Source organism: Lactuca virosa, chromosome 7 (assembly GCF_052849685.1).
Source record: "Lactuca virosa cultivar CGN04683 chromosome 7, Lactuca_virosa_CGN04683_v6, whole genome shotgun sequence".
Taxonomy (NCBI): Eukaryota; Viridiplantae; Streptophyta; class Magnoliopsida; order Asterales; family Asteraceae; genus Lactuca; species Lactuca virosa.
In genome coordinates this window covers 193,111,861-193,125,772 of record NC_136432.1, presented here as the reverse complement: position 1 = coordinate 193,125,772, position 13,912 = coordinate 193,111,861, and the positions used below count along the sequence as shown (strand labels likewise).

Sequence of the window (13,912 nt, the reverse complement as noted above, 5' to 3'; positions counted from 1 at the left end):
AAACTTAAAGCGTAAACACAAATCTTAATGAGTTCCTGTTAAAACATTGTCGCGGACGTCTTAAACAAATAATATTTATCAATGCTTGAATGCACTGAAGAATAACATAGGGAAGCAGGGTCAAATCCACATGGACACAACCTAATGGTCAATGCCTCTATTTTATTCTACTCCAAAAACAGATAAATATAAAAGGGGGATTTTTTATTATAACTAAACTAAAAATAGCAGTTAAAATAACTAAAGAAAATTTAATAATAATAAGCGAACTCAGTTCTGCCGCGACTTTCCTAATCATGCAATCAACATTGACCTGGTTATTCAAAGGTTGTTCTATCTAAGCTGCTACTGAGAACAACTAATAAGCTCTAGTACATTCTCTTTTACCTAACTAGTTAACCAAAACAAGATCTTCAATTAACCATAAAAGCAGCATTATGATCTGTGTAAAATTCCCAGCAATATCCAATATTTCTCACAAGCCCAAAAGTGTAAAATATGAAATTTCAGTTTATATCAAAGTTAAATCCCAACATGGAACAAATCTGATACTTGTTACTTATTACCAGTTGATTAGAATAGTTACGGATTCCATTAACTGATTAACTAGATTGATTTAATCATAAATTAGGTGATCAAGCTAAAAAGAACTAAATTCAAACATTCATTAAGCACAAACTGAAACTACTAGATAGAATCATAAATAAAAAATCAGGTCTAATGATTGATTACATGAGAAGTACTACTATGTGCAAAACTGAAATCTAGGGTTTAGCCAGACATGACTAAAATTTGATCAAAACTAATAAAAATAGAGATTAAACTACTAATTCTTACTAACCTAGTTGATTGAGATTTATCCACAACCTTCAGATCTTCAGAAAGTGATGAAAAAGTGCAGAAAATCGCCTTAAGAAGACGTTTTTTCGTTATCTGGGAACGTATAGGCTTTAAAACTGATCAGAAAGGTCAAATTTATATGCAAGCCAACAACTTCTGAAGCAATAAACAAGAAAACACGATCGTGTTTTTGCCTAAAATCCCTCGAAATCCCGTTTAATGAAGTACTATACTATTTCGGACATAAAACTGAAAGACACGATCGTGTTATATGGAGAAACACGATCGTGTAAACACTTCGTGGTCTTGAAACTTGAGTTCTGGCTTGGAAAAGTTTCGAAGATGAAACACGATCAAACGCACGATCACATGGTGAAAAACACGATCGTGTAAACTCAAAAATGCGTGTTTCAGATGTGAACTCTTCACCTTCAACAAATTTGACCCAACTTCCAACCCCCTTAGGTGTTTTAGCTCCATTAAGCTAATATAATGCATCCAAAGTTGCTTCCAAATCCCTGCTCCACTCGAAATACCTGAAAAAGACATAAAAACACAAGCAATACGAGAATTTTGACGATAAACATGAGTTGAATATTATTTAAACTAATGCACATGCAAATGATTAAATATGATGTTAAATTCTAATAAAAACTACCCTAAATTATTCATAAAATGACATATATCAGTTCTCCAAGATACCACATACAACACAAAATATGATGAGTTTTGATACAAAATATAAGTGTGTTTTTCATAAAAACCACAACTGAAGCTTTTAAAAATAACAAGTTTATTTTTGAGTTTATAACAAAACCAAACCATCTAGGATCCATTTATGACAACCTTTGGAGCCTTTGAATCCACTTGGTTTTGAGGTGTTGATGAAGATAGAAAAACCAAAGAGTATGATTTTTTCCACAAGTGTCCACCATCAATATTAAGGTACTTGGAATGCTAGTTCTTTCTTGTATTCTTGTGTGTCTTAAGCCATTAAGAACTTAAATCTAATAAGCACTAAAGGAGACAACTCAATAGGGCTTCTAATCACCAAACTATCTTCAAGAGAGAGAGAGAGAGAGAGAGAGAGAAAGAGAGAGAGAGATGAGAGGAAGACAGGTGGTTTCGGCCACCATCTTAAAGAGAGGAAAAAGAGCTTAACGACTAGCCAAAGACTCATGGAAAGGCCTTCCTTATGTACTCCCATGCAAGGCATACCTTTAGATTATAATAATATAAAGTATTGGTAGCCTTTTAGAAGCATGGGGGACAAAGGTGGGAGGTTGACAAGCTACCTCCCATGCCTTTAGAAAATTCGGCCATGCTTAAGAAAGAAGACAAAAATTATCCTCTAGTTTATTAACCATAATATGTTAACTCATTAACTTGATCATGGTTAACCAAGGTGTCCAAAACTTTGTACATGACTTATTAAATCATACCATGTGATATAATAACTAGTTATACTCTCTTATAATTATTATTTTCACAAAACAATAATTATTCCCTAATTAAATACAAGAATTGATATTATTTATTAATAATCATATTAATAATAAATATACAAAATGTGTCAACTTGATAAATGTGTGACCCTATAGGATCATATATTATTAGCAACATTACTCAATAATGATTATTGGGCATATAGATTCAATAATCTCCCACTTGCATAAGATTCATCATAGAATGACATAGACAGTAGCTGACGTCTAGCAACGAGCTACTTACCCTAACAACATATGAAGGACGCCATCTCATCAACAACCAATTCCAAGACCTCTAAGCTACAATTGTTACTAAATGTGTGGTATCAGTTATTCCTTTTATCTCAGACATCGTGTTGAACATGAGATATGGATTGTCATCAATATCATTTAGTGTTCAAATTTTAGTAAGGCTTTAGCTGTCTAACTATTAACGAATAAGAGAGAACAAATCCCATCTTGACTACTTATGCCTATCATGTAGTTCATGTCATACCCAACGATGACCCTTATGACTGACTTTACGGAACAACGTTAAACCATGTCAAAGCACAACAGTTCATATACTTCAAGTCCCGAATATATATCTCATGTCTAAGAATAAAAAGATATAAACCTTGATCAAAACATCACTCATGACTATGATCCATAAAGTGATTTTGATACGGGTTAGGTCCAATACTTATTCTCCTAATCAAGTATCTACGAAGTTGGTAGCAGCTCTTGATACTTTCATCTCCATGAGAATCAACCAATGCACTCATATTATAAAACATCGTGATTTTTCACCCAATTTTTTTAAAAGAATTTTAAAACGTTCATTTAACACAATACGTTAGCGGAAGTCTTACTTAAAGTTTAAAGAAAACATCACCAATGTTACGTTTATTTTCAAAAACATCATTCATCAAAATATAGTTCATAGACCAAATCAAAAACAAGTTCTCAAAAACAAGTGTTAAGAAAACTCCACGACATGTCCAAACGGTATCAATACTAAGAGATAAACTTGAATGTAACTACCCAAAAGCCCCATCCTCACCAAGCCGACAAACTATGCTACCTATACCAATTCAAGGCAACAACAAGAAAAGAAACAAGTGTCGGCAAATGCTAAGTGAGTCAACCATAAGTACAATGTTAGGAAAACACACAAAGCACAACATCACATACATCACATGCATCATATACATAATGTACATAATTTACATCGCATGTTCATCACTAGATTATCATTAGGGTCTACCGTTATTATTTATCTTTTAATATTAGATAATTAATAATTATTCCTAGCCCAAGGTCCATTATTAATCCGCAAGGAAGATTACCCACACATGGATCCATCAGTAATCCGTAAGGAAGAGTCCCCGCACATGAGTCCATCACTAACCCGTAAGGTAGACACCCTGTATGTAGGTCCATCACTAACCTGAAGGAAAAACCCGTTCACTACTAAGTGACTGGCCCAACCTTACCCCACTGGGTCCATCACTAACCCTGGGTCCATCACTAACCCAAGAGGTAAAAACCTTATTCACTACTAACGTGACCGGATCGACCCAATGCACTAAGTGAGGCGCGACTCTCACACGTAACATTACTCCCGGTTCGCTGCGTTCGCTACTCCAACGTTGAACATACAAGTATACGCGTTGTCGTTCGAGAGTGATACTTGTCATTGTTCCCATCACTAGAACTTCCCACTCAAACGTGATATTTGATCCAGCGCCATCACTACGCCAATATCACTCCAGTCCTTGAACACCTTAGTGTCCATGAACCATGTCCCGAGTGGTGGTCTAGAAAACCACTTGGCGTCACTAGTGGCTTAAGCTCTTTCTCTTTAGGTATCGTCCAACCTCTAGGGCCCTCACAAGTATCCGGATAGGGTACACACACCTAAGTCTAGGTTGCTATCCTTTACGCCCCACTAAGTGTATTCCCCTTTTGAATTAATATATTATTAATTCATCAAATAAGGATTACACTACAAACCTCTCTAAGTAATTGACGACGCACAATTTATATGACTAGTTCCAGTCCGATGTCATTGGCCGCGTACCAATAACACCAGACTGGGGGGACTTGATGATATATGGTCCATTAGCATGGCCTAGACTGCTCTAGCGCGCCAGCCTGGCCTGGCGTGCTTCTGCCAGCCCTGCCTATCGTTCCCTTGCTGGGGACTCCCTTGCCAGCCTTGCTGGGGACTCTCCTGCCGGCCCGGCCAGGCGCTCCCTCGCCTGGCACTCCCTTGTCTTCCCTTCCTGGTGCGCGCCCGCCAGCCCTGCCTGGGGCGTGCCCGCCAGCCCTGCCCGGCGCCTCCGGGCGGCCTTGCCCAGCTCCTTGTTAGTTGGGCCTGAATTGGGCTGGCCCAAGGCCTGACCCAATTCCCCTTGACCTAATTGTCCACTATAAATAGAATAGTGCCTCCTCCTCGAAGGAGGACTCTCTCCCAAGTGGTTCAGCCACCACTAGACTTCCCCCATGGCTCAGCCGCCACACTATACTCCGACCGGGTGGGTCAGCCTCCACCTGCCGCCGTCAGCCACCATACACCACCACTAGCACCAAGATGGTCCCCTCTAGCTAAAGAGAGCCATCTCAGATCTTCTAGCTGATCTAACTTGACCGTCAGAGTCCGCTCCCGGGGTACAGTCCCTGGGTCGGCTCTAACGACTTTGCACTGTGATATCCACATCTCCGCCGCAGCAGAAGACTAGAAGTTACGCCGGAGCTCGATGTTGCATCATTTGGCGCCATCCCGGATTCGAGCAAGTAGAAAAAGCCTGAGTTGGTTTCAAGCTCGATTTTGACCAGATTTGTTAAGATCTGATGTGTTTTCATCTAAGATTTGTTCAGATCTGTTCATTTCTACCCACCATTTGGTTCAGATCCATTTGGTTTCTACCAAGATCTGTTCAGATCGATTTGGTTTCGCCAAGATCTTTCAGATCTGTTTAGCTTTTTGCTCAGATCTTTAGATCTGTTGAGTTTTTTGCTCAGATCATTAGATCTATCTTGTTTTTGCTCAAATATCTAAATATGCCTTGTTTTAGTTTATTTGAGCAATTCTCAAGTTAAAAGATTTTATTAGATCCATCTTTGTTGGATTATTCAGAAAGTTGGGGAGAAAAGAGATTCCTATGAGTTTTTCCTCATCTTTGTTCATATTTTCGAATTTTGTTCACCAAGTTGAAGAACAAACAATGTTTTACAAGTCTTTATCTCTTTTGCTTGTTTATTTTCAAGAAAATCGGTTGTAGTTCCTGATTCCTCATGTACAACTTCATTCAAGTTGTTTATCTGATGCTTCTTCTAGAAGCTTAGAGATGGAAAACAAAAGATTTTCAGATTTGTTGAGCAAGCTGAAGAGTAAAGAAGGTTTAGTGAGAAAAAACCTTGTTAGATTCGTTTTTGTTTATAGTTTGGTGGTTTTTTCAGTAAGTTGAAAAGAAAAGAAGTTCTCTATGAGTTCTACCCCATCATTTGTTCAGATCTTCTTGGTTTTTTCCAAGATCTGTCCAAGTTTGCTTCACAAATCTTTGGATCCGTAGATCCATTTCGTTTTTAGTTCAAATCTATGGATATATATGATTTTCTTCACTCAAATACTCCCCAAATTTGCAAAAACTTTCTTAGATCTGTTTTTGTTTATATCTTGGGGGTTTGTTTCAGAAGAAAAGAATTTTTATGAGTTCTTACTCATATTTTTCAGTTCATAAAATCAGGAGAAAAACTCGAGTTTTTACACCACTTTTTGTTCATATTTTTGGGTGTTCTTTCTTTAGAAGCTCAGAGAAGAGAAACAAAGTTTTTTACAAATCTGCTCTTGCTTACACCTTGATAGTTTGTTGAGCAAGCTGAAGAAGGAAAGAAAGTTTATGAGAAAAAAAAACCCTTCTCAGATCTGTTTCTTTTTTATATTATGAGGATTTGTTCAGCAAGTGGGAAGAAAATAAATTTTTAAGAGTTTTATTTCAGTTTATGTATCGTTTTTAGCTATGATATTTTGAATGCAATCCCACCTCTGCAACAATTGTTTGTGCATACAGCTATATGACTTGTACATTTCACAAAACTCTTCAAAAAAAAAAGAAAAGAGAGAAGGGAGGAGAAAATATTTCTATAAGCTTTTATCTTATTCTCAGATCATGTTAACAAGAGCATATTCTAGTTCACAATATTCTTTGAACAAGACCTCTCATGTCTGTTTTGTTTATATATTTTTGGGCTTTTTCAAAAAGTTTGAGGGGACAGGAGGCTTTTTACCCCATGTTCATCGATTTTTGTAGAACATTAATCTCTAAAACATTTATTTGTACCCATGGCTGGGATGCTTGTACATTTTATCAAATTTATAAAAAAAAAGAGAGAGGGATAGAGAGAAGTCGTGCAAGAAAAGTGACTCTAAAAAGAGATAGATACAAATGCAAATAGCTCATAGTCACAACAACAAAACCCGTCTATCCTTTTCACCAAAATATAGCCGAATATGCCTCAAAAACTACACACACTACCATTTTCACAGTTTACAGTTTACAGCTTTCTATCTCAACAAATTGTATATTAAAAAGTATGTTTTTGGGAAGAGTTTGTACCCCTCTAGCCGACAGGTAAAAAGGAAAATAAAGAGGGGGGATAGTAGAGCCCTATATAGTACATACAAGCCAACAATTGGCAGAAAAGAATAAGGCCCACAGTGGGACCCATATTGATCCAGCTCACCTTTACAGTTGTCACTCTTGAGCGTACAAAAAGAAAAAAAATACAAAGGACTATGTGTATGCCTTCAACCGACAAAACACAGGGAAAAGGAAAATTTGCCAAAGATGGAAAGGAAAGTCAAACAAAAAAAACCACAAAGGGCCCCACCTACGCCATCTTCTCCTTCTGGAAAATTAGAGGATAGTCGGCTCCTACATTGGTCTATCTCTCTTGGAGACCAAGCAAGCGACTGCCTTCTCCAAACAGTCACCTAATGAACTCCACCGGAGCCACCACCGGTCATCTTCACCACCAGTGACACAGTAAATCAAGAGCCGTCGGTAATCACGTTAATATTCCGACCTTCTTCCCCAGTCGAAGATTGTCAGGCGAAGGACCACCGATCTCCAGCAATAACAACCTCGACACCGAACACCTTCAAGGGCGACGCAACAGCTCCACGTCCCCAGAGAATTCGTTGGCGCTCCCCTCTCCACTGTTACCACCCAGTCAGACCACCTCCATTCGCTGATTGTCATCATCCCCGACGACCCAGCAAAGCAGCGCCACCAGAAAGCACAACTTTGATTCCTCCTTTACCACCGGCGAACTCGGAAATCCGATCTCTTCTCCAACCAAAATTGAGGCGCATCAGCCTAACGTAAACCTCCAACGAAGCATCTCCGTACGCAGCTGCTATCAACCGAAGCAACAGTAGCGTCCGCCGCCTCCGGATTTCTTGACTCGCCACCAGGCAGGGCAGCAGCGTCGCTAGTCGATCACCCACTCCCACCGATCGCGACCTCCGAACCTGTCGCCGACCACCTTCAACAGCTGACGCAGGAAGCAACACCGTTGCATAGATCATCTCCACTCCAATCTTCTTCGACAACCGCCATCCTCCGACGAGAGCAATCCAGTTCCAATCACCTAACATTTTCGTTTCCTGTAACTGAGATTTGGGAGCGAGATGGGTTGGGTGACTTTTCCTCATAAGTCAAACCTGATAAAGGAAGGTGGGTCCACAAAGTGAATACAGATACACACAAAATGAAAATATGTATAATTTGGGCTACAACTTGCGTATTGATAGCCCATCCCACCTTGGGCCTATAGTTCGAGAATAACTCTTTCTGTCACTTGGGCTTTCTATTTAAATTGATTATTTAATATATGGGCCAACTTCAGCAATTTCAAAACGTGCTAATTATGCAAGATATAAATTAAATATTCAGCATCCAAGTATTGCGATTCAGCCCAACAAAATTAGCGCACCGTGGCCCACCCGATGCCATCTAAAAAAAAAGAAGAAGTCGGACTATCTATTAGTCAAATGGGATCCTGAATTTATTTTAGCAATATGGGCTTATCCTACATCAGTTTTTCATCTTGATGGGCAACTTTATGTAAGACAAAAACCACCAATTTAACGATCACACACCAAGCTCCATTCAACAAAATATGCGTTTCGAATGCCTATTGCGGTCCAGAATCGTTCGACGTCTTCAAAAAAAGGGGGGGGAGGAGGAAGAGTAGTACGCTGCTACTATTACTAGTGAATCATTTCGGAATAGCATAGAATGACATAGACAGTAGCTGACGTCTAGCAACGAGCTACTTACCCTAACAACATATGAAGGACGCCATCTCATCAACAACCAATTCCAAGACCCCTAAGCTACAATTGTTACTAAATGTGTGGTATCAGTTATTCCTTTTATCTCAGACATCGTGTTGAACATGAGATATGGATTGTCATCAATATCATTTAGTGTTTAAATTTTAGTAAGGCCTTAGATGTCTAACTATTAACGAATAAGAGAGAACAAATCCCATCTTGACTACTTATGCCTATCATGTAGTTCATGTCATACCCAACGATGACCCTTATGACTGACTTTACGGAACAACGTTAAACCATGTCAAAGCACAACAGTTCATATACTTCAAGTCCCGAATATATATCTCATGTCTAAGAATAAAAAGATATAAACCTTGATCAAAACATCACTCATGACTATGATCCATAAAGTGATTTTAATACGGGTTAGGTCCAATACTTATTCTCCTAATCAAGTATCTACGAAGTTGGTAGCAGCTCTTGATACTTTCATCTCCATGAGAATCAACCAATGCACTCATATTATAAAACATCGTGATTTTTCACCCAATTTCTTTTAAAAAATTTTAAAACGTTCATTTAACACAATACGTTAGCGGAAGTCTTACTTAAAGTTTAAAGAAAACATCACCAATGTTACGTTTATTTTCAAAAACATCATTCATCAAAATATAGTTCATAGACCAAATCAAAAACAAGTTCTCAAAAACAAGTGTTAAGAAAACTCCACGACATGTCCAAACGGTATCAATACTAAGAGATAAACTTGAATGTAACTACCCAAAAGCCCCATCCTCACCAAGCCGACAAACTATGCTACCTATACCAATTCAAGGCAACAACAAGAAAAGAAACAAGTGTCGGCAAATGCTAAGTGAGTCAACCATAAGTACAATGTTAGGAAAACACATAAAGCACAACATCACATACATCACATGCATCACATACATAATGTACATAATTTACATCGCATGTTCATCACTAGATTATCATTAGGGTCTACCGTTATTATTTATCTTTTAATATTAGATAATTAATAATTATTCCTAGCCCAAGGTCCATTATTAATCCGCAAGGAAGATTCCCCACACATGGATCCATCAGTAATCCGTAAGGAAGAGTCCCCGCACATGAGTCCATCACTAACCCGTAAGGTAGACACCCTGTATGTAGGTCCATCACTAACCTGAAGGAAAAACCCGTTCACTACTAAGTGACCGGCCCAACCTTACCCCACTGGGTCCATCACTAACCCTGGGTCCATCACTAACCCAAGAGGTAAAAACCTCATTCACTACTAACGTGACCGGATCGACCCAATGCACTAAGTGAGGCGCGACTCTCACACGTAACATTACTCCCGGTTCGCTGCGTTCGCTACTCCAACGTTGAACATACAAGTATGCGCGTTGTCGTTCGAGAGTGGTACTTGTCATTGTTCCCATCACTAGAACTTCGCACTCAAACGTGATATTTGATCCAGCGCCATCACTACGCCAATATCACTCCAGTCCTTGAACACCTTAGTGTCCATGAACCATGTCCCGAGTGGTGGTCTAGAAAACCACTCGGCGTCACTAGTGGCTTAAGCTCTTTCTCTTTAGGTATCGTCCAACCTCTAGGGCCCTCACAAGTATCCGGATAGGGTACACACACCTAAGTCTAGGTTGCTATCCTTTACGCCCCACTAAGTGTATTCCCCTTTTGAATTAATATATTATTAATTCATCAAATAAGGATTACACTACAAACCTCTCTAAGTAATTGACGATGCACAGTTTATATGACTAGTTCCAGTCCGATGTCATTGGCCGCGTACCAATAATACCAGACTGGGGGGACTTGATGATATATGGTCCATTAGCATGGCCTAGACTGCTCTAGCGCGCCAGGCTGGCCTAGCGTGCTTCTGCCAGCCCTGCCTATCGTTCCCTTGCTGGGGACTCCCTTGCCAGCCTTGCTGGGGACTCTCCTGCCGGCCTGGCCAGGCGCTCCCTCGCCTGGCACTCCCTTGTCTTCCCTTCCTGGTGCGCGCCCGCCAGCCCTGCCTGGGGCGCACCTGCCAGCCCTGCCCGGCGCCTCCGGGCGGCCTTGCCCAGCTCCTTGTTAGTTGGGCCTGAATTGGGCTGGCCCAAGGCCTGACCCAATTCCCCTTGACCTAATTGTCCACTATAAATATAATAGTGCCTCCTCCTTGAAAGAGGACTCTCTCCCAAGTGGTTCAGCCACCACTAGACTTCTCCCATGGCTCAGCCGCCACACTATACTCCGGCCGGGTGGCTCAGCCGCCACCTGCCGCCGTCAGCCACCATACACCACCACTAGCACTATGATGGTCCTCTCTAGCTAAAGAGAGCCATCTCATATCTTCTAGCTGATCTAACTTGACCGTCGGAGTCCGCTCCCGGGGTACAGTCCCTGGGTCGACTCTAACGACTTTGCACTGTGATATCCAGATCTCTGCCGCAACAGAAGACTAGAAGTTACGCCGGAGCTCGATGTCGCATCAGTAATCATGCTCAATTTCAATTAATAATAAATGACATATTACTTCCCTACTTCACAATATGTAAACATGCAACAAGACGTCAAGTTAAGGCATTTTACATCTTTATATAGTCATACACATCATCATTTCATCATCAAGGCATATTATATCACTAGCATGCATTGTCCTAACCAACATAGACATATATTACCAACAAATTATTGTATGCATATATTCACACACAATTAAAACAAAACCCTATTTCTATCATGGACCTATCACACCCTCACATAAAAATAGAAACCAAAAAATATAGCATGAAGGTAACATCATTCAAATCAAAATAACATTCACAATTGGTGTACATGCAACCTAAATAACCTAGGTTCATTCCAATCCCTCTAAGATGTGGAATCCCTAACAAGTACTTTAAATAACCACAAAGATTGACTCACCTTTGTCAAACAAGCACTCTTTCCACACTTTAAATCTTGTATGACCTGAGGTAATAAACCTTACACTAGTTAAACACAAATATATGTATTACTAGAAGTTTACCTGAACAAGTTGTGACAATTTACTACCCAAACATACAAATTGGTTATTAGGTCAAATTCTTAGATTTTGACCTGAAACAGGAATCTGTTCAAGGCCACTTTAGCACCACTTAAACCTGTAAAAATTTTAACTTTATTTCATATTCAGGTAGTTTATACTTTTAGCTTTAAAAGTACTATTCGCATAGGTCTAACCAATTTTTCTACAATTTACCATGAATTTTGCAAGACAGCTTATCCGTGCAGTTAATTTACGACCAGTTAGTGAAAGAGACGATTGTCATCTTGGTTAGGGACAATACCAGGTTCTGGGAAAATCCATGGACAAACTAGACTCAAAATGAAAATTTTTAGTGTTTACGGATCATCAATACGACCTTTGATGATTTTTCTATATTTTTTCCAAAACATGGACAAATTGGTAATTTTTTTCAGAATTTCCAGCTTTGAATTTCAAGGACTTTTTGACCACTTAACCTATTAAGTCATAACCAAAAGCACCCATAAAGATAAAAATTGAGTTCTTAACAGTAACAACTTATCAAGAAACATTAATAGCAATTTCATTCTCACACCAAGGTTCAAATTAGTAATTAACAATGAAACAAGGTCTCCAAAACATGGAGTAATACATGAACATGAACTAAGAATTATTGAGGGTGTTCATGAACAAGTTTTGACAGCAATAAACCATCAAAATACACCCAATGAAACCAGAATTAAACATATGAACATTCAAAGATTGTAAGGAGAAAGAAGATGGGATTAAAAACATCAAAAAGGAAACAATTTGGCTTCAAGATGGTTATAACTTTCAACCCAATTTCCAAGCAATTGAATAGTAACACAAGAGAATGAAGATTTAAGGGTTTACCAAAGGAGAAAATCGATTCAAACAGCCTCAAGGTCGTCCCCTGTGAAGTCGACTATTATTTCCACCGTTCCCGTCTCTCACTTTCGACTTGCGTTCTTTTTTCCCTCCTCACACGCACGTTTTTTTTCTTATGTCCTCTGATCACGTCGCAACCCTAGAAAAGCACTGATGGGGTGATGACAACGCATGTATAGGGATGGAGGAAGAAAGAACGAACGGTTTATGGGGCCTTAATTCTTAAACCTGATCGACGACTTCATGGGGTATTCATAACGTTTTTTGCAATTTGGTCCCCATATTTTCGGCCTTAATCCCAACATATCCTAACCTTTATTAGTAATTCATTTGGTGTGTCGGTTATGATCAACGAAGCGTCGATATTTATTGTGACGATCATGTGGCATGGAAGCGTTTAATTAGGACGCAGTACATAACGTATGAATTTGTTTTAGAAACTAATTTACAATATGGAACCCTTAGCTTTCTCTCTTGGTTTACAAACAACCTTTTACTTTTATTTGAATTACTCATAACCTTCGTATATTATATATACATATATATTTAGTTATTATTATTATTATTATTATTATTATTAAACATATAATCGACATAACGTTAAACAATAAACACACGTAAAACTCACTCCCGTATAAGGGAACGCTAATTTCACTAACGGAAGGAATTTGTGTCGTTACATATTAGTCCTACCTCATAGATGCTCCAACAACTACGAACGACTATGAACATTTAGAATAACCTAGTTATTTAAGGATTTAAACATGCTAATATAGAACATAACAATTATTTAATGAAAGACTTATATCCAATATATCAACTCATTACAATATATGTTGCTTGTATTGTTCCAATATCAAAATACTAAATTTCAATCAAATACATCTACTTATATCAACAAGGCCCCATAGAACCAACTTGACTTTCATGCTTTAGCTAATAAATGAGCTTGTTAAGTAGATTTGACAAACTTGATTAATATAAAATTTGCAAATACTAATATTTTCAATTTTATATATATAACTCATATATAAAGAAAACTATTGAGAATGTATTAGATGCTTAAATATGATTTAGATATCAATACTTGTGTAATGGGATTACTCATAGTCATAATGAACTGTTTATTAAGCATCTTTGTATGTGGTCCTCCAAACCACAATGTATCCTAATTCTAATGTTTAACTGTGATTAAAATCTACATGGAACCACTTTCCATGTAACTTTCTCTTCATTCATAACGAGGACACGCCCGATTGTGATTGCGAGTCATCTCAATTTGTTTGGAAGTTCAACATATATGTAATGGATTAAACATAGCTT

General features: G+C 38.6%; 1 long non-coding RNA gene across 1 annotated transcript; it reads right to left on the bottom strand.

The window, feature by feature from the left end:
* Positions 1-950: 950 nt before the first annotated feature.
* LOC145127856 (uncharacterized) lies at positions 951-12,916 on the bottom strand. Its single transcript, XR_013716480.1, has 3 exons — positions 12,575-12,916; positions 11,599-11,643; positions 951-1,376 (listed from the first exon to the last, which is right to left on the bottom strand). It is a non-coding gene; the product is annotated as an uncharacterized LOC145127856 (long non-coding RNA).
* Between the last annotated feature and the right edge of the window lie 996 nt (positions 12,917-13,912).